Here is a 21190-nt window from a genome sequence, read left to right as displayed (position 1 = left end):
TTTTTCTTTTTTATAAACAAAGGTGCTTACAGACTTCCTTCTGGGTTTTTTATTATTTGCCTGGCAAAGATTCCCAAAGCAGAACCTCTGTGACAAAGAGAAGTCACATCTTTATGACTCGACACATATTGCCCCATTGCTTTTCCCGTCTATAGGCCTTTATAAATTCTGTTCTTGTTATTTTATCTTCTACTCAGGCATCTTGTGTACTAAGAAACATAACAACAGACCAAAAGCAGTGATGCCTCTGTTAGTGACTCTCCCCAGATAGTCTCTGTTTGCCCTGACTCCTTTGCTTTGTACTCAGTTTCTACTTTGGTTTGGATTAAAAACACCAACAGCAACAATAACAAAACTCAAAAAAAACTTCCTTATCTTTTGGAAATGTGGCTTTTGCTTAATTTCTTTAGTTCAGCATCTCTTGGGGCCCAAGGACACTCGTATTCGAGCCCCTGTTCTCAGAAACCCCACTCAGACCCTGTTCATCATTGAGGGTGAAGTATGAGAAGGGATTTGGATAGTCTGTGGGAATGCACATGTGTAGAAGACTCTCTGAATCATGCAAAGACTTGGAAATTATCATCCCTCTTAACACTTCAATGATTTTATAGGTGATTTTGCCGTATTTTTATTTGTCACACTGATTTTCAATTTTTGACTTGTTATTTAATTATTAAACAGGTATTTATTAGCATTTTATATGGTATATATGTTTTTCAGATTATTTGGCTTACTATTAGAGAAAAAGTATTTTAACTGACTGGTTAGACTTAGTCCCTGAGACTTATAATAACTTTGGGCAAATACATTGAAGTCAGTTCATTTGAGTTCCTTCATTTCAAAATCTCTGCATTTAGAGCTGTTTCGTTACGTTCTAGGCACTGTGCCAGAAATTGTTGTTATAAATAGAGATAATACCTCACCTTTAGTAGCCCTGATCTAGCTGGGCAGATGAATAAAGCTATAATATGATGTGTTAAGTGCTCAATCAGAATTATATTTTTAATAAGTACTATGGGGATACAGCTGCTAGAGTAATTAATTTTCTCATGGGGAGAGTAGCAGTTACCAAAAAAGAAAAAATGCATGAGAAGTGTGAAGGACTTGAAGACAGATTAGGAAGTGAGAGTGGAGAGGTCATTCCAGACAGAAGGACTGACACAAACAAATCACTGATATATCAAACGTCTGGTTTGAGGAACAATACATAATCTGGAGTGGTACAGAATAAGGTAAGTGGAGGTGCTGGAGTTGAGGCTGCAGCACTGGGCAATGGATAAATCATTGCGGGCCTTGTATGATAGGATAAAGACTTTCAATTTGGTTTTGTGGGTAATGAGGAAGAGTCATCAAATGGTTTTAAGTTGAAGGTTGATTTGACCAGATTTATCCTTTAGAAGATAACTATCAAAGCTGTAGGAAAGCCTAGGAGGCAGGAAACCTAGTAAGGAGGTGACCACTGAGATATTTAGGTGACATGGAGAAATGAGAACAGATCCACAAGAAGCTTCATCATCAGTATTGATAAGAACTGTTAACCACTGGATATGGGAAATAAGGTATAAAGATGATGCTAGAGTTCTTAGTTTGGGCCGTTGTTCTCATTTTGGGCCATTGAGTATCTAGATAGTGGTATGTTAATCAATATCAGAAATTCAGGAGGAGAAATATATTTTGGACATGAAAAGTAGAAAACAAGTTTGTTTTTGAACATTGCAGTGGCCACTATTGGTTGCCTAGTCAACTTTAATTTCCTATCTCCTTTCTTAAGAGATGACCCTTCCAGTACTTGTGTTCTAAGGATATATCATGGTTAGTCTAAGCCAGGAGTTCTCAGACAGTGGTTATTTTGCCTCCCAGGGGATATTTGGCAATGTCTGAAGACATTTTTGGTTGTCAAGAGTGGCAAATTCTATTGGCATGTAGTGGGTAGAGGCCACGGATGCTGCTAAACATTCTACAATGCATAGAATAGCCCCCTACAAGAAAGAATTATCTGGCCCTAAATGTCAATAGTTCCAAGGTTGAGAAACCCTGGTCTAAACTAAGTATGCCGGTGATTTGGTTTAGAAATAAACATGGATCTCTTTCAGTGGGACTTTTGTAATGTTTTTCTCTTAGGGAAGTGAAACGCTTCATTTATGGATGATGTTATGTTTGAATATTACACCTAGAATTGTTGCATTCATCTTGTCAGCTTGAGGATAAAGCCAGTGCAGAGGAGGGCAGGGCCAAAAAAAAAAAAAAGGGCAGAGAAAAGGATTCAGAGCCTTGATGTATATATCTGAGCAGTACCTGTAGCCTGCTCTACCTCATGGGGCTGTAAATTTGCTTATGGTCTAAGATAGAATGAGTAGAAGTTTCCTACTACTTGTAAGCTAAAGCATCCTGATACTGCCATGTTGGGTTGCTTGTGGATGATTCAGAATGGTAGTGTTAAAATGTGATATTAGAGTTAGGGAAAAGGTTAAGCCTGGAGTTAGACCTGTGAAAGATTTCACATAAGGGTGATAGGCACAGTCATGGAGCTGATACTCGAATCCAAGCAGGGCTTGGAGAGCAAGAAGGAAAGCCAATAAGGGTAGAATCTTAAATTATGAGTCTGAGAAGAGGAAGATTTAGTAAAAGAGTTGCTGAAAGGAGTCAGGAAAGCTAAGTGCCAAACCTAATGAGAGATACAGTGTTATAGAGACCACTTGACATTTTCTGAAAAGTTGTGCTTTTTGTTCCATACTGTGGAAGAATTACTGGGATGCAGGTGCTCAGCCAGAAACTACATTTCCCAGACCCCTCTAACCTCAAGAAAGTCTAGTGGGAGAGAATTTGTTATTCACAGTTTGGGGGAGTTTTGAGTGCATATCCCAGGCAGGTGAGAAAAAAGGCTATGGAGTGGAAGCGAAACACTGATAAAAGAAATGGAAGATGTGATTGATAGCTTTGGAAGAGATGTGAAAAGTTGCATGTGAGTTCACTTGAAGGAGTGTATACCTTTGGAAAAGAAGCATCACTAACAGTAGTTGGTCTCCTGCAGGAGGGAAGGTGGGAAGAAAGGATACAGTGTAAATCAAAGGGAGGGCAATTGAGGGGGTTCTTGGCTAAAGTCATAGATTTTTTTTTTTTTTTTTTCTGACAGTTGTCCACTGGGAATGAGGAGGGCAGAAGCAGGGAGTCTAGTGCTTGAAGTGAGTGATAAAGATTTGGAATAGCTACTTGTAGGCAGCAGAAAACGGAGCAGAGGAGAAATAAATTAATGGATTGTTGAGCAGCTGAAGTTGAATCTAATAAATTTGTGATGGATCCAATTAGCATATTTATGTGATTCCCCTTGGCAATGCTCAGTGACGCTTGAAAGGAAACAGTTGTATTAATCCAAACTTGGAGATTGGAAGGAGGGGTAGAATAGAAGGTAAAATGGCAAAGTAATAATTGTAAATGCTGGTAGGAAAGTTGCTGGTATTATTGAGCATCAATCACATTGTCAGTAGAAACACATTCAGATAAATTCTGATTCTTAGGGTATTAAAGGACACAGTGGGAATTATGAATGGGTAGAATGCATCATTAGGCATCAAGTGATCTCTCAGGGATGAGGTTTGGGGGGTGGTTGTAGGGCTTGAACATTTATTTAAAATGACAACAGGATAAAGTGTAATTGAAGGCAACAGATCATGTCTTGGATGTCCTGTTTCACAAATTAATAACGTTTTAAAATAGAAATGGATTTACCAAAATTCACCCACTTTGTAGATAAAGAATGTGAGCTTCAGAGATGCCAAGGGCAGATGCCCAAGGTCAGGTAGCTTTTAATGACTAAACAGATTATAACCTGGATATCTTTGTTTTCAGCTGAATATGCTCTTCCGGGAGCAGTTCTGGAGTAGATAAAAGAAAGATACTTTTCTTCAGTATCTTTCAGATTCTTCAGTTGAACAAATATTCCAAATGCCTCAGTTGCTCTGCAGAATTGTTTTGAAAACATTTCTCTACCATACTGTAGAAGTTCTAGAAGGCTAGTCACATCTCTAGAGGCTGGCTTCCATGGTCTGGGAAGGGCAAGGTTTGCAGGGAATCTGGATGAAAGCCAGGTGAGGCATTTGCTTAGGAGTCAAGTAACAGGGTGGCAAAAAGTCACTGGAGGGAAACAAAAGGGGATTTGATGTAACTAATTGATTAGGAATGTAGCCTGAAGCATGTGAATTGGGGGAGACCTTCACAGTCCACTGGCTAAGTATGTGCTTTCTAATCAAGAGGTTAGTGTTCATGTGAGTCCTGTTTCTCTTTTGAAAGGGGTTTATTCATTGGAGAAGTTATTGGGAACATGTGTTTATTAGGCTGGGCTGGTGAAAGCCTTAACATTGTTGAAAGAGATCAGCTGTGTTCCTCAACCTCTGCTGTACCCTACAGTAATTGACAAGCTTGTAGGAACAGGATGGAGAGAGAAGGTGTGTTTTTCCCTGCAGGTTTTATTGACTGCTCTATATGTTGAAATGCAATACTATAAAGTTGGGGTTTGTTTTTTAAAGTGACCCAAATCACGGCTCAGAGCATATGGTTTACTAAGTGATCAGCCATTGGTATTTCCTGTTTATATTTATTATTAGGTCTAGTTTATTTTCATATTTAAATTCTTTGTAAACTCTAATTTTCTTTTTAGAGTTGTTTATGAACCTTAAAATGGTCTCTTTTGTGTATTTAATAATTGGAGAGCTGAGCTGTCTTTCTGCATTTTAATTAGATAGTTTGTTTTTAGGGGCCATATGCTTTCTTCACTATTTCAGTGGAATGTCTGTTGTTGTCATTGAATTTTCCCAAGTGAGGAACATGCCCTTGAGGAGGTGATTAACTTTCAGTATCAGTAATAATTGTATGTTTTTCTCTCCGTTTCTCCCTCCCTCTCTCCCTCCCTCCCTCCCTCCCTCCCTCTCTCTCTCTCTCTCTCTCTCTCTCTCCCCCCCCCTTTTTCCCTCCTTGCCTCAACTCCTTCCTTTCTTCCTTCCTTCCTCACTCAGTGAACATAGCCATACTATAATGTGGAGTAAATACAAGTAAATACAAATCTCTTTTTAAACAATTACATTCTCATAGCTTTCTTTTTCTCTGATTAAAAAAGTCTCACTAAGGATGAAGCTCATTTCATTAGGTCTCTGCCGGGGGTAAATAGTTTTGAAAGCTTGGTAAAATAAATAAGATTATTTTGAGAGTGGGAAAAATACATAAGCTTTTAGCATCCACAAATACTTCACTTATTCTAGGATGACAGTATGATTACATCAAAATGCTTAATATGAATGGCACGTCTTCTGGTTGCCTATTTAGAATGCTTGCTTTTCTTTTATCTTGTTCCTGGTGGAATACTCACTTTTTGTAAGACTTTACAGATTTTATTTCAGTAATTTCTGTTTTCCTTTGGTGAACCCCACTTTGTTGTATTATTGTTTATTGTCAAAAATAGGGTCTGCACTGCCTTTGAAAGTATGGTTTGCGCATAGCCAGTTAAAAAATAAGTACAAGAGAGAATGCAGTCATACTGCTTGTTTACTCTTTTGACTTACCATTCAAGTGTAAATATGAAATCAGTAGGTCAATACAGGAAAATATTATTATAGCCTTATTTTGCATAATTTTCAGTACTCAGGAATTGCTTTAAGTTCCAGTGCCTTTTCCCATCCCTCATTTCTGCTTTTTCCCGTTGGATAGATAAGGACGTAGAGAGGTGGGGATGAAGAGAAGAGTATACAGGTTGGTTTCTTGCTGTCTCCTCTCCTGCCTCTGTTCTACGACATCAACTCAGAGCAATTCATCTTCTGATATCTCAAAGTAGGCAGGAGACTATTGGTTGTGTTCAATAACTTACTCTATAATCTTATAGTTATATTATAAAAGCTTATTCAAATTCAGATGTTTGACACAGTGTTAAAGTGGGATTCCAGTGTACACAATTCTGGTGTAATATGCCATTTACAACTTATTCATGTTAGATGCAGGCAACTCCATCAGCCTCTAATTGATTGTGATATGGCCTTGTTCAATTCTCTTGTCTTCACCCTACTTGAGGCCTGTTTGTCATGCCCTTTACTACTCTTCTGGGACTGGATACATTGAGTCTTCAATATGCTTTTCTTTAACAGCCTGAGGATGGAGGATAGTAGAACTTGCAAGGGACTGGCTGGCTATGGTGATTGGTGGACCAATCTCTGGTTGCCTAAAGGCCAATGAAAATACATGGGCTAGAGTTTCCTCCACCTATTTGGGAGAACTTTTTTATTTTGGGGGGTTTCAGACCTTTCTCCAGTTCGTGAAGCGACAACTCTGGGTTTTGGCCATAGCCTGTTAATTCAGAGAGGTGTCAGGACTTCTATAGGGACCTCTGTGTGTTTCTCTCTGAAGCATCTCCCGTCCCCTCAGAAAATCATCTTATTTTCCCTTTTATTTTTCCTCTGCCAATCCCTCTTTACTGATGGAAATTTAGTGGGTTGGTTTTGATAGTTCTCATTGGACAACTCAGTGGAAATTTCTGAACCTGTGAGACCCTGTGGTGGTAGGGAGGCTTTGTTCATGTGAGGGGTTTTCTATATCTTTTTCCTGGGCTGTCTACCTATCCCCTCAGCAGCTGCTTTTATTCATTTATTTTGGATTAAAAAAACAATTATAGTATAATTTACATACAGTAAAATGTACACATCTTAAGATTATGGTTTGATGAGTTTGACAGATGTTTACACCATGTAACCTTTAGGGCAATCAAGGTAGTGAACTTTTCCATTTCCCCAGAATGTTCCCTTATGCTCCTCTGCCAGTCATCCTACCATTTTTCTCATAACTGTCATCATGGATTAGTTTTGCATATAAGTGAAGTCAAAAGAATATGTATTCATTTGTGACTGACTTCTTGCACTCAATTTAGTGTTTTTCATGATTCAGTTTCTTTTTGCATGTATGAATTCCTTTTTCATGACTAAGTAATATTCAGTTATATGATTATACCACAATTTATTTATTCATTCTTATGTTGATGGACATTTGGGTTGCTTCTAGTTTTTGAGTATTATGAATATTTTTGTATAAGTCCTTTTGTGGACATATGTTTTCATTTCTCTTGAATAAGTATCTGGAAATGCATTGTTTGGTCTAGGATTGCTTAAGCTGCTTCTTTAAAAAAAATAATTGGAGATATTAGTGGAAAACTTGGGAATTTGTCACTACTTACTGCTCTGGTGTATGTAGAATGTGGTTTAGGATGACTAAGCTACTTTCTAGAATCTTTACTTTTTCTCTCCTCTGGCAATGTTTCCTTTTTAAAATTTTTTTTTAAATTGAAGTACAGTTGAATTACAATGTGTTAGTTTCTTCTGTACAGCAAAGTGATTCAGTTATACATATATATATTCTTTTTCATATTCTTTTTCATTATGGTTTATCACAGGATATTGAATATAGCTCCCTGTGCTATACAGTAAGACCTTGTTGTTTATCCATCCTATATATAATAGTTTGCATCTGCTAATCCCAAACTCCCAATCCTTCCCTTCCCCACCCTCCTCCCCCTTGGCAACCACAAGTCTGTTCTCCGTATCTGTGAGTCTGTTTCTGTTTCATAGATATGTTCATTTGTGTTGTATTTTAGATTCCACATACAAGTGATTTCATATGGTGTTTGTCTTTCTCTTTCTGACTTAGTTCACTTAGTATGATAATCTCTAGGTCCATCCATGTAGCTGCAAATGGCATTATTTCATTCTTTTTTTATGACTGACTACTATTCCATTGTATATATGTACCACATTTTCTTTATCCATTCATCTGTTGATGGACATTTAGGTTGTTTCCATGTCTTGGCTATTGTAAATAGTGCTGCTATGAATGTAGAATTTTAGTTTTGTCTGGATATATGCCCAGAAGTGGGATTGCTGGATCATACAGCAACTCTATTTTTAGTTTTTTGAGGAACCTCCATACTATTTTCCATAGTGGCTGCACCAATTTACATTCCCATCAACAGTGTACGAGGGTTCCTTTTTCTCCACATCCTTGCCAACATTTGTTGTTTGTGTTCTTTTTGATGATAGCCATTCTGACAGGTGTGAGGTGATATCTCACTGTGGTTTTGATTTGCATTTCTCTAATAATTAGCGATGATGAATATCTTTTCATGTGCCTATTGGCCATCTGTATGTCTTCTTTGGAGAAATGTCTGTTTAGGTCTTCTGCCCTTTTTTTTTTGCGGTACGCAGGCTGCGGCCTCTCCCGTTGCAGAGCACAGGCTCCGGACGCGCAGGCCCAGCAGCCTTGGCTCACGGGCCCAGCAGCTCCACGGCATGTGGGATCCTCCCGGACTGGGGCACGAACCCACGTCCCCTGCATCGGCAGGCGGACTCCCAACCACTGCGCCACCAGGGAAGCCCTGTGAGCTGTTTTTGTACTTTGGAAATTAAGCCCTTGTCGTCTGCATCATTTGCAAATATTTCCTCTCAGTCCATAGGTTGTCTTTTCCTTTTGTTTATGGTTTCTTTTGGTGTGCAAAAGCTTTTAATTTTCATTAGGTCCCATTTGTTTATTTTTGCTTTTATTTCTATTGCCTTGGGAGACTGACCTAAGAAAACATTGGCTGGACATGCTTCTTAAAAAGAAAGTGGCATTAAGGTTGTGCCTCCTACTTTATTTGATTGCTGTGATAAATTTCTTGGTTAGTTTTAGCCTATTTTTTTCTTTCATTTATTAGGCTTGTGGGAAGGATGATTCTGTGATCTGGCTTCAAACTGCTAGTTTTCCTTAGAAGTCCAATGTATAGCAGACAAAATATTGAAAATTGCTCAACTAATTCAGAGTTCTCCTTTCCATGCATTATATATATTTCTCAAAGCAGATATATATATTTTAAAAGTGAATTTGACTTTATTCTGCCATCTCCCCTCAGAAGTCCAGTAAATCCATTTTGATGGCCAAATAGGGAAAATAGTTTTTCAGCAACAACAAATGTAATGGGATTCAGTTTGTGGCTGATAGGAGACTTTCTGTCCTTAAAAATCAAACACTTTGTTAACATGAACAAATCCGAGGACATTTCTGAGAAAGATTCATCTTCTTCAGTGGGATGTTTTAAAACACATGGGTAATTCTCTTCACTTGCAGGATTTTAAGTCATTCTATTGTGAATGTACTTGCCTTTGAAATAGCATTGCCTCTTGGATAGATGACTGTTCTATACACTGGATGACCTTGTGCCTAGTCCTGTCTCCACTTATCAGCTGTTGTTGGCAAGTGAGAGTTTTTTCTGTGATTGAAATCCTCCATCAGTAAAATGCTATGTGTGTATCTCAGGGAGTCCCATGCCAATAAACACAGAGATGTCTGTAAGACATTTTGAGATATTTTCGAAGAAAAATGCCTTTGTGACAATGTTGTTATTTATCTGGCTCCGAGGAGGCCTCTTCTGGTTTTCAAATTGAAGGCCCAGAAATCATTTTCCCTAACATGAGGTTTTCCATGGAAATGCAGAAAACCGTATTTGGAACTTGAATTTATGTGATACGTATTCTTCCATGTTCTCTCTGCATGCCTGTTACTTTGTATTTAGCCTGATTTTTTCCCTATTAACATTGATTATCCTTTTTTTTTCCTGTCATTTATTTCTTTGTAGGGCACTCACTGTTTGGCCAATAAGAAGTAATTCTAATTTTGTTTTAAGATGAAAATGCACATAGGCAAAGGGAGGCTGGGCTTTGTATTAAAAGTGGTGTCTTGGCTCCCTTTGCCTCATCTGGGATTCTCTTGCATCTTGGCTTTCTTTGACTTCCTTGGAAATCTGTTCTACCACTCAGTCTGATTCCAGCAGTTGTGATGTAGCGTTGTGCAAATCTTTGCTAGCTGTAAATACCCTCTTAGAGATGTATTCAACCACAGATTTTGATCTGCAAATTATTAATGCTAAAACTATTTGAAGAAGGACACATTTCCAGATACCAAGCCAACATGAAGCTTTCATATAAATCAAATATGGCAGAACCAAATTAAAACTATTGAATTTTTCCCAGTCTCTAGGTTTGGGTCATTGTGATGGCCTAATTTCCCATTTGTGGTTAGCATCAGTGTATCCTATACTATGTGTCACCCCAATGCTGCATCTGGCCAACGTGCATAGGGAGCCCTTTTCCCTCCAGGCTTGGCTTGTTATAAGTTAAACATGGAATGAAGGGACATGCTTTTTTGACTTGCCTCTGGCAATATGAGATGACTTTGCTTTTCAGTGTTTTCTCTTTCTCTTCCTCTTTTTAATGTAATTTCGCAAGTTAAAATACACTTCTTTAAAGTTGAACCTATGCGGTGAATGTGTGCATGTGTGTGTGGTTGGGTGTTATATGTAAGTTTTCTTGATAACAGATTTGCCTAGGAGGCAGATAGAAAAGATACACTTTCTGAGGTACCCCCTCTATCAGATATGAGAGGAATTAGGTTAAGAGTAGGCTTGAAGGTAGCAAGAGAATGCCCTTTTCAGAAGCTGCTGTAAACTTCACCTTGGCTTGGTTTCTTACTCTGGGCTGGAAGGGTGGGAATCAGCAGGCATGTGTGTGCCACACCGAATTAGAGTCTGGAGAGACTGGCGGAAGCACACCCAGGGCCCAGGGACACCGCTTGACCAAAGCACATGGTATGCTAATATTGTGAGATCAGCTGCCATGTAAAGCCTCAGAAATCCCGAACACTTCCATTGCCATTTTTCAGCTCTCCTTGGCAAGTCCTTTTCTCTCTGTGACTGAAATCCTCAGCAAAATGGTAGAATATATTTTATCTGCATATCTCAGGGCAGAAGGAACAAATGCTGGAGAAGAGATAAGGAAGGAAACTAACATCCATTGGGCTAATGTGCATTTTCTCTTTTAATTCTATGAGATTGTTTGTTTCTTTATACCAAATTACAGGTAATAAGGCAAAGCTCTGAGAAGCCAGGTGACTTATTGAAGGCCAAATAGTAGGTAAATGGTAGCTAGAATTCAGGCCCAAGTATTTGGATTCAGAGTGTATGTTTGGACTAATATATACTAAACCTTTCTCCCCCTTGCTCACCCCCAAGTACTGATATCCAAAGTAGCAAGTCTGTCCATATTAAACATCAGCTTAGCTTGCTCTCTCCTAAAGGCCATAACCCAGTGAATTACATTAAATTAAGTTTAGGCTGACGATTTGGTAAGTTTGAAATGTATGATATTGCCTTTTATTTTGATTTTTTTGTTCTTGATAGACTTTATGGACTATTGCAAAGTTTTGGCATTTCTCTAATGCCGACAGACAGAAAGAGGACATAGCTTCATCTATGCATTTACTCAAATGCCATGATAAAATACCCATTTCAACACATCTGTACATACATATGTAAGGCACTGTGCCCAGCCTTCCCCTCCCCTTTCTCCTTCTCCAAAAAAGAAAAGGAAAAAGAAAAAAAGAGAGAGACAGTGTAAATGTAAATTAATATTACATTAGAATACATGATAGTTTCTTTTTATTTTTGTGGAACATGTAAAACATGGGAAACCTAAAAGAAAAGATTTAGTATTGACAGATAAATGCACAGATCAGCTTTTTAAATAATAGATGTTTTAGCTTATGCTAGTGGTTTGGTTGGAGTTATGCATATTGTTTAAATTAGTCCCATAGCCTAGAGGGGGCTTTTGCAGGAAGCCATTGTAATTTTCATCCCTTTAGACACTGGTATTTTCATGAGCTGAAGTTAAGTGTCTCAAGGGATAATGGAATATCAGTAAAACATTTCCTGAGCTCTCTTGAATTGTGCATTGGTATGCCCAAGTCTCCTCTCAGAAGAACAGAGCTTTTGTTTCGTTTTGTGAAAAAATGTTGCCCCCAGATGCAGTTCTTTTAATGGATATTAAAAAATATATTCAGAAAAAAAATAGTTCAAGTAATGTAGTCAGTAAAAATGTTCCATACTTAGTTTGAAGAAATCATGGGGATTTGATTATTTATTATTTGCCTTTTTATACCTATATCATAAAGCAACAAATTCAAAGTATTTGCTTAACCTAAGGTTTTCTGAAATATTATGAAATAAAGCTTTATAGGCATTTTGAGATAGAGAAATAAAACCCTTTAACTACACTTGTTTTTATTAGAAATTTCCAAAGACTTGTAAGTTACTTTTATAAAATTAAAATTCACGTATAGTATTTGATATGAATAAAGCAATAAAAAGCCATCAGAAATACTGGTACCTTACTGGATATTAATGTGACTTGGAAGGCATTTATTTTATGTTCTTAGCTTCAGCAGCTGGGTGGATGGGTTTTCTGTTAGTTAACAGAATGAACAAGGGTGTGTGAGAAAAGAGTTAGCTCTTTGGGTCTTAAGTTTGAGGTGGTTTGTGGTGCCCTCTCTAGTAATCACAGAGACACTGGCAATAGCTACAGGGAGGGTTAACAGGACATGGCATCCAGACCTCAGCATAGGTCAGGTTGCGTTTTGAAATCACCGTACTCTCACTATGACATGATAAAGCATGCCTGATTACATTAATTAGGAAGCATGTCATATACGCTGATTACTTTGTGCAACAGAAATACTGTAAATGTTACACACCACAGAAATATTGTAAATTTTAACTCGATTATGCCACCAATTGTGGTGGCAATCTAAAGAATGGCATATGACCTGGCTGTTTTCTCTACCATGTTTCTGAGTGGAGACCATTTCTGTGATTGTGGCCTTGTGATTATACTCGATGTACCTCGTGATGTTCTTTTAATATTTTCTACGACTTTGTCCTGGCTTTTGGTGGAGGCAATTTTATTTGCTATCTCTTAGCTCCTGTGGGCTCAGGAAGAGTCTCTGTTCCAGGGTCAGAGATAATCTCTGAGTTTACAGCTTGCTGGTATAGTCTTTAATGCTATGTTTTTTCTTTTTTTTTTTTTGGTCCCATCTCTAGGCTCTACATGCTAAGAACTATAGAATCTGCCTGAGTCTTTCTGTTTGAGAGATCTTCAATACTTGAATATTTGTCAGATCTATATTTCCTAGAAAAATATCTGTTCTAGTTCCATTCCCCTGAGACACTGTTCTTCAGTCAGTTTTGATGGGCTCTTGCAAACAGTTTCTCCTATCATTTGTGAAACACACACACACACACACCATATCCTAGTCTCCTGATCAAAACAACAATAAGAACAAAAATTTGCAGCTACAATGCAACAGCTCTCTCAAACTGCTACTTTAATATCATGCATTCCTTCATTGTCACATTTATTGAAAGCACATTTTAAATCTACTTGAAACTTCCACTTCCTAATCACCCCTTCCTGTATTCCTTGTCAAAAAAAGCTACTATTCTCCAGCGGTCGCCAACAACATGCTTGCTGCCAAAGCAAACAGTGATTTGGTCAGTCTCGTTCTCCTTGCCTTTTTTGTAGACTGTGATGCTACTGACGGTCAGTCCTTTCTAACACACTGCCTTTTGTGCTTGGCTTTCAAACCACAGCTTTATTCTGACTCGTGGAAGGAGCAGGGCTTTGTGATCGGGTAGACTTGGTGGGAACCTCAGACTCGGTGTGATCCCCATTGTGCTAACCCAAAAATGCCCCACACTTTTCCAAATGTCTTCTGCAGAGGTGATACTGCCCTGGGTTGAGGGGAAATGGGAGGTTATGGTTAGCTTTTTCCTCAGAGAGTCCTTCACATCGCACACGAGCCCTTACTCACTTATTTCTTTTGAGAGACTAGCGTGGTATGTAAGGTCCAGCGTCATTTATTTCTATTACCTCTGTCACAAAATGTGCACCTATTATCCTATTCATACTTTTCCAAACTTATTTTTTTCTTCACTTCCAAGCCTCTATCTTTTTTTTTTTTTTTGCGGTACGCGGGCCTCTCACTGATGTGGCCTCTCCCGTTGCGGGGGTCCGGACGCGCAGGCTCAGCGGCCATGGCTCACGGGCCCAGCCGCTCCGCGGCATGTGGGATCTTCCCGGACTGGGGCACGAACCCGTGTCCCCTGCATCGGCAGGCTGACTCTCAACCGCTGCACCACCAGGGAAGCCCCAAGCCTTTATCTTAATTAATGTGAAATTGTTGTGCTTGAGAAGCTCCTACTCATACTTTGGAATCATGCTACTCATACCAAGACCTAACCTCCTTGACCTGTAGATATAGGAGCTGCCTCCTGTGAGCGCCCTTTACCACCTGCAGAGCATTTGTCCTACTGAAATCCACAGCCTGTTTTCACGTCCATCTCTCTCAATACACTCAAGGACAGAGACTTTATCTTGTTCATGCCTAGTATACTCTCTGGCATATTGTAGACCCCCAGTAAATATTTACTGTTATGTGAATAAAACAAAAAGAAAAGTATAATGAGATTCAGAAAAATTTTTAGGTGGAAAGAGCTTATATTAACTGGTTATTAACATTGTAGAGTGAGATGGGCTATGTTAAAACTTGGAATGTGGAGGGAAATTTTAATGCTCTTATCGTGACAATGAGAGTGAGTTAACAAAGAATAAACAGACTTTGAAGTAGCATCTGCTCCCATCTGAGCTTAGAAAGAATGTCTTTATGGTAAACTTATTTTTATTCAAGTCATTTTCAAAAACCCCAGTGCAAGACTGAAAAAACTATAAAGCTGAAATCAGAAACATGAAGGATTGTGATTATTCAGAAAGATTTCAAAAGATCAGAGTTGGGAAAGGAAGAAGAGTTAGGGTCCCTCATAACAAGAGTAAGTTAAAAAAAAGCAATGAGCTGTACCTCTTTAATGTACCGTGTCCCCTGCATCGGCAGGCGGACTCTCAACCACTGCGCCACCAGGGAAGCCCCTTCAACACCATTTTTAATGGTTTTGTCTAGATAAGTTCAGGTTGTCACAAGTTAGCAATTTATGTCAGTTCTAGCATGGCTCTGATAGATTCTACAATTCTTGACATAGCGGTACTGTATGAGTTTCCTATTGTTGCTGTAACAGATTACCACAAACTTAGTGGCTTAAAACAATACTTATTATGTTACAGTTCTGGAGGACAGAAATCCAAATATCAAGGTAACAGCAGGGCTGTGTTTATTCTGGAGGTTCTATGGGAGAATCCATTTCCTCGTCTTTTCCAGCTTTTAGAGGCCACTTGCCCCTTGCATCACTCCAACTTTCCTTCCATAGTCATATCTCCTCCTTTGACTCTGACCTCCTTGCCTCCCTCTTGTAAGAGCTCTGGGGAATACATAGGGCCTACCTGAAAAATCTAGGATAATCTCCCTATCTCTAGATCCTTAATCATGTCTGCAAAGTCCCTTTTGCCATGCAAGGTAACATATTTTCAGGTTCTGAGGATTAGGATATGGACATCTTTAGGGGACCGTTATTCTATCACAGATGCCTTAAAATAAAAGTGTCTAAATCATTAAGAATTATTTTAACTAACATTTAAAATGCTGAGTAATATCAGAAGATGATTGATATCAAATATTGAAACTGGAAATTTTCAAAACAGGGAATGGTGAAGCATTTTAAGAATCATTTCGGTTTTAGAGGGGGCATTTTTCAAATAATATGTGCCTCTAAGAAGATTCTTATGTACTCCACATGGAGGTTAAGGGTTGCATTCCCTTACCCTCCCCTCCGTTAAGAATCACTACGTGTAATGAGAGATACTACTAATTGGAGTGTCTTGTGCAGATGAACCGTATACTGACCTCAAAAATGGTTCAGAACCAGTTAATTCAATTTTTAGGAACTATCAGAAGATTGAGCCATTAACTGTATTTAGGTAAGTAATATCCATGTATGCCAAATGCTAATAATTTCTGACTTTAATGGTGTTAATTTACCACCGCCAATGTTGTTATTTGATTTCTGTAAAACTTCTTAATAAGTAGACAGCCCCGGGGAATGTTATGATTGCCTTAATTATTCCAGGGTTTAGTCTTTGTTTGATAGATCCTCCTGCCATTTTTGGTTTCTCTTTCTAAAAGGAGAAAACTTTAAAAAATCTTGTTGAAAATAGTAGGGGTAACAAGTCTGAAATGCAGCCACAGTCTCAGGCCCAAATTACGTATTTAGCTATGTCTTAACGGAATGTATGGGGGCATTAATTTTTAAAAAATGTTGTAATAACAATGCCAAGATAATGACTTTTGTAAGTAAAATGGAAGTCATGTCACTATATTTAGAGTAGGAATTGTTAGATTAGAGCCTTAGCTTTTGGAGTATTAATCAGTTTGGAAATTGTTTCCATTCTCCATTGAGATTCACTGTCTATTTCTGGAAGCAGCTAGAAATCTTTGCTTACTATTGAAGGAACAATGTATGTGTGTGTTGCATTAGAAAGAAGTGAGTATACCTTAACAGTATATGACACACTGGACTTTACAAAAAAGTCACACAGCTGAGTGTCAAATAGTAGGGTTTTAAAGGTAGGAGGGGTCATAGTTGAACTTGTGAAATTTCTTTCCCACAGTTATTGGCCACAAGCTGACAGAAGCTATAGGGCTTTTGACTGACTTAGAACATTTGGTTACCAACCCAAATATTTCAGTCTCTTAACTGTCCAAGAAATGTACATTTTTGTCTTGTTACTTCATATAATCACTGAATTCTAAAATAATAAGTTACAGAATCGTTTCAAAATATTTTCCCAAGAGAAACCCTCTTATCCCCTGAGGAGCTGCATGTTGAGTTGGTTGTATTACAAATAATCAATTTCTGACTGTTGAAATAACCTTGTAGTAACATAAGGTAAAGTAAAAGTAAATAAGGTAAAGTAAAAGTAAAATAACCTTGTAGTACTAAATTTGGTGCCCTCATGCCAAAGACTCAGCTCGTGAAAGCCGTGACAAGCATTTGGGTGACAAATTCTACTTTACGGTTCTTCGCAGGAATTTACTGAGTGTGAGGATCTTGCCTCGTTGCTTAAAGTTCTCAGAAAAAGATGAGATCTCTGTTTACATTGATAAGGTCATGAAGAGGAGCATGTCCAGCATATGAAAAATAAGAATTTTCTCACCTCTTTAATCCTAGAAAACAGCTCCTTAAAAAACCAAGGTCTTGGAGTCTCCCTTTTAAATTGCAACACTGATTTCTTTTTCTTCTGATTTTAAAAGATACAGTTATTAGCTCCGGTGAGGGTGAAGGACTGTGTCTTGTTTCTTGTGGTATCCCGAGGTCTTGCACCCAATAAGCACTCGCTAGATATCTGCTGATTGACTAAGAGAATAATGTTAGTGGTGTTTCCATAGTTATGTCAGCTTATTTTTAACTACATGTTAGAAATCATCCAATCATCTGTTTGGTCTTTAACATTTTCAAGCTCCTTCTCTGTTAAGTATGACATTATGTTATGTTATATTATATTAATTTTACAGGTTGTTTTGAAGATTAGTGATAAGCACCTAATACATAGTAGATACTTATTAAATGGTAGGAAATATTATTATAAATAATTATAAATGGAATAAGTGCAACTTTGTTTCATGATTATATTGTGTTGCAGATGAATTAGATCTTCAGTAAAAATTTCCATGCCTCAAAATAATTGAATTAACCATATCTAATTTATGAATTGTTATACTGCTTATGAATTGTTTATGTTAAAGAGAAAATAAATGCCTACTATTGAAAATATGTTAGGCCACGTATGAGACGTATCTGATAATATCTCTTCTATTTTTGTGAAAAATAAAGCATTTAAAAAATATATAGATTGATATGGCAGGACTTCCCTGGTGGTTAAGAATCTGCCTGCCAATGCAGGGGACACGGGTTTGAGCCCTGGTCTGGGAAGATCCCACATGCCGTGGAGCAACTAGCCCGTGCGCCACAACTACTGAGCCTGCGCTCTAGAGCCCGTGAGCCACAAGTACTGAACTTGTGCACCTAGAGTCCGTGCTCCGCAACAAGAGAAGCCACCGCAATGAGAAGCCCGGGTACCACAGCAAAGAGTAGCCCCCGCTCACCACAACTAGAGAAAGCCCACATGCAGCAATGAAGACCCAACACAGCCAAAAATTAAAAACAAAAAAAAAGATTTATATGGCAGCCAAGGAAGTAAACTACATTACACAAAGCAAAAGATGAGCTGGTTTCAGCACATTTAAAAATAAAACAGAACAACAACTACATGAAAACAAACAAGCACAGTAGCATAGCACATGGTGTAATACCAGTTACACAGGAAACACTTATTGTTTTCAGTTGAATTGAGTAGAACAACAATTCCTTCCTGAACAAAAATCATATACTGCAATTATGAAAATCCTGCCTGGTTAGAGTTTGGTCAGTAATTCAGAATGATTCATGTTAGTGATGAGTGCTGAAACAGAAAAAAGTCAATTGGCTAAGATATAATCACTTGTGTGCTAAGAAAAAGAAATGTTCTGGAAAAGTAACAGCCAAAATGACTGGATACATTTGTCTTCCATTTCTTGCTGATCTCCAACAACTGCAGGTTGTTCTGATGGTTCAGTGCTCTGAGGTTCTAGTTTGGTCACGTATTCTTTTATTCAACAAATATTCTTTCCACAATGTCTTAGGCACTCACTTGGCACTGGGATGGTTGAGAAACAAAAAACCAGATGCAGCCCTTTCCTCCTTTGGCTAACAGTCTTGTGGAATGATAGAAATTGATTAAATAGTCAAATTAAGCAGCTGAAAATGCAACTTGGAGAGTATGATGTAGTTGGGGGATTCAGGCAAGGCTTCCCCGAGGTAAGGAAGACAGAAATAAATGCCAAGGAGGAATAGGAGTTAACCAGAGAAAAGGGTAGAGGGAAGAACGCTCTAGGGTAGGGACACAGAGGGAAGGTCCTATGGAATAAGAGTGAGCAGGTGAGTAAGAAAATAAAAAGTGTGGAGAGGATTAGGGATTGTTGGAGGAATAGGTGGAAGCCAGTCCATGCCGGGACAACAAAGTCCACGTTTAGGGATTGCAACTTTATCCTATGAGCCGTAGGAGGTCATTGGAAAGGTTTAATTGGTAGATGATATAATTAGATTTATGTCTCAGAAAAATCACTATGGCTCCCTATGTGGAACGGATGAGAGAGAAGTTCATAGCGAATTACGAAAGAACCGTTCAGGGCTCTTTCTGTAGTCTAGGTCCTCTAAGAGATAAAAGATGGTAGAGCTAGGACTAAGGTTGTGGTTGAGGAGATTTGGAAAAGTCGAAAGATTCAAGAGGTATTTAGTAGGTAAAATGGTCAGGGTTTGGTGATGGTTTAGGTAATGGAGGAGTGAGGCTGGGGGGATGAGTAATGATAAATCCGAAGGTTTTATTGTGCAACTGGATGAACGTAGGTACTTTTCTGGAAGAGGACCAGATGGGAGGGTAGAGATAAAATGGTAAGTTTTTCTTTTATATATTGAACTATATGTAACTTAAAGACATTTTAGTTAAATGTACATTTGTGAGTCACTGTTGGCATAGGTTTTTTTTTTTTTTTTTTTTTTTTTGGCCTAGGTTTTAACTGGAGTCACTGGCACGGATGAGATCGGCTAGGGAAAAGTATCGATGAGATGGCTTATGAACGAGACTTTAGGAACTGCAAAATCGTTATTGGCCAGGTGAGGAAGAATGAACGTGCAGCTGAGAGACCCAGAATCAATGATAAAAGAGGAGGGAGAAAATCAGGACAATGTGATGTCAGGGTCACCAAGGATAGAGAGTATTTCAAGCATTGCCAAATGCCGTTGAGAGATCTTGCAAGATATGGACTGAGAAGTGCTTATTTGGTTGTGAGGAGAGCCACTGGTAACTTCACCCAGAGCTGTTTTGGTGACGTGCTGGAGGAAGAAGCTGAATTTGGCTAAAGTTGAGGCTTCAGAGGGAGGTGAAGAAATGGTGAGCGTAGACAAATACTTTGATAAATTTGCCTACAGAAGGGAAGAGGAATATAGGGTGGCAGTGGAGGAGAATGAGGGGAACAGGAAGTGCTTTTTTGGTTTAAATTGGAGAATCTGAAAGTTCAAAAGCTAATGGGAAAGAGGGATGGCTTAGATATATACAGCAGAAAATCGAACAATCCAAAAAATAAGACTCCTACTGCATATTTAGAATTAGTTTTTTCCCTTATTAATCAGAATCTGATTGCTTATTTGCACCAGAAAAGCTGTCCTTTTTGTTAAATACCTCCACTAAAATTAGCAGAACCAAGAAAACAAGGAGGAAATGCCTTTGAGGAGTAAAAATGGTGAGATAAGAAAGAAAAGGAAAGATAAATTCCTCTAAACTTACTTTAACCTTCATAAAAACCTTTAAATATGTCTACTTTAACTTTTTTATAATTATAAATTAGTTTTATTATAAACACTCACCATAGTAACTTAAGTCGATAAATGTTTATCTGTGGAATTCAGGCAATATCTGGTCATTTAAGCTGAAAGATCCATTTTTTTTTTCAATAGCCATTTTTTTCCAGTCAGTTTTACCTTCCAGAAGGAGATGAAAAACAAATCTCTAACAGCACATGTTCTCCCAACATTTAAAGAATAAGACAAAAAAAAAATGAGGTGAAAAAGTTACTTTTGATAGTTGGTACCTGCTTAGAAAGAAGGAAGTAGAGTTAAGTATAATTCTAGTTGTTTCAAAATTTCCTTATATTTCAGACATTGCTTTTCATGCCAAATTAAAAAAAAAATTATGTTAAAACCTTCTTATCTTCTCCTATAGTGCCCTTTAACTAGTTGTGTAAACTTAGGTAAGTCCCTTTAATTTTGTCATCTCTAAAACAAAAGGATTGGAAGAGAAGACATCCAAGTTTCCTTCCTGATCCAGGATTCCAGGATTCAGTAAACTTTAGTCACTGCTTTTTGGCTGTCACTTGTTTTCCTCAGAATAAGTCTTCTCGGATCCTTTAGTTATCTGTCAACAAAAATAAATTCTTTATTTCTGAAATAGCCCTCTTAAAGCTCCAGATGTGTAAATTGGCACAGAAAACGGAGGGCATTTTTATCCATCGCTCACCACACTTCCTATATCAGCTGGTTTACAGAGTGTTTACAAGTCAGTGTGTTTTTTATGTTCATTTGAAAATTGAGAGAAATGGCTAAAGAGTGCACAACGTATACTCCATGCTTTCAAGATAAATTTTTGGTAATCAAAGAATGATTGTGATCATTTTAAAAGGGAGTAACAATAATTATACATAGAGCATCACAAAAATAGCACTAACAAACCCTTTTTTGGTATAACATCTGCTTACTGAAATA

At 38.1% G+C, this 21190-nt stretch overlaps 1 protein-coding gene across 17 annotated transcripts in view; it reads left to right on the top strand.

Annotated features, from left to right (window-relative positions):
* HMCN1 (hemicentin 1) overlaps window positions 1-21190 on the top strand; it is an 883583-nt gene that overhangs the window by 397411 nt on the left and 464982 nt on the right. The window contains exon 1 of one of the 17 annotated variants that reach the window (XM_079903106.1): window positions 19230-19546. The exons of the other annotated variants lie outside the window; for them this stretch is intronic. The gene's annotated coding sequence lies outside the window, so the exon portion shown is untranslated. Of the gene's footprint in view, window positions 1-19229; window positions 19547-21190 lie in introns of those variants that run through there. 17 annotated transcript variants of the gene reach the window in all.

This window comes from Stenella coeruleoalba (assembly GCF_951394435.1).
Source record: "Stenella coeruleoalba genome assembly, chromosome: 1".
NCBI lineage: Eukaryota > Metazoa > Chordata > Mammalia > Artiodactyla > Delphinidae > Stenella > Stenella coeruleoalba.
This window is presented reverse-complemented; position numbering and strand designations above follow the sequence as displayed.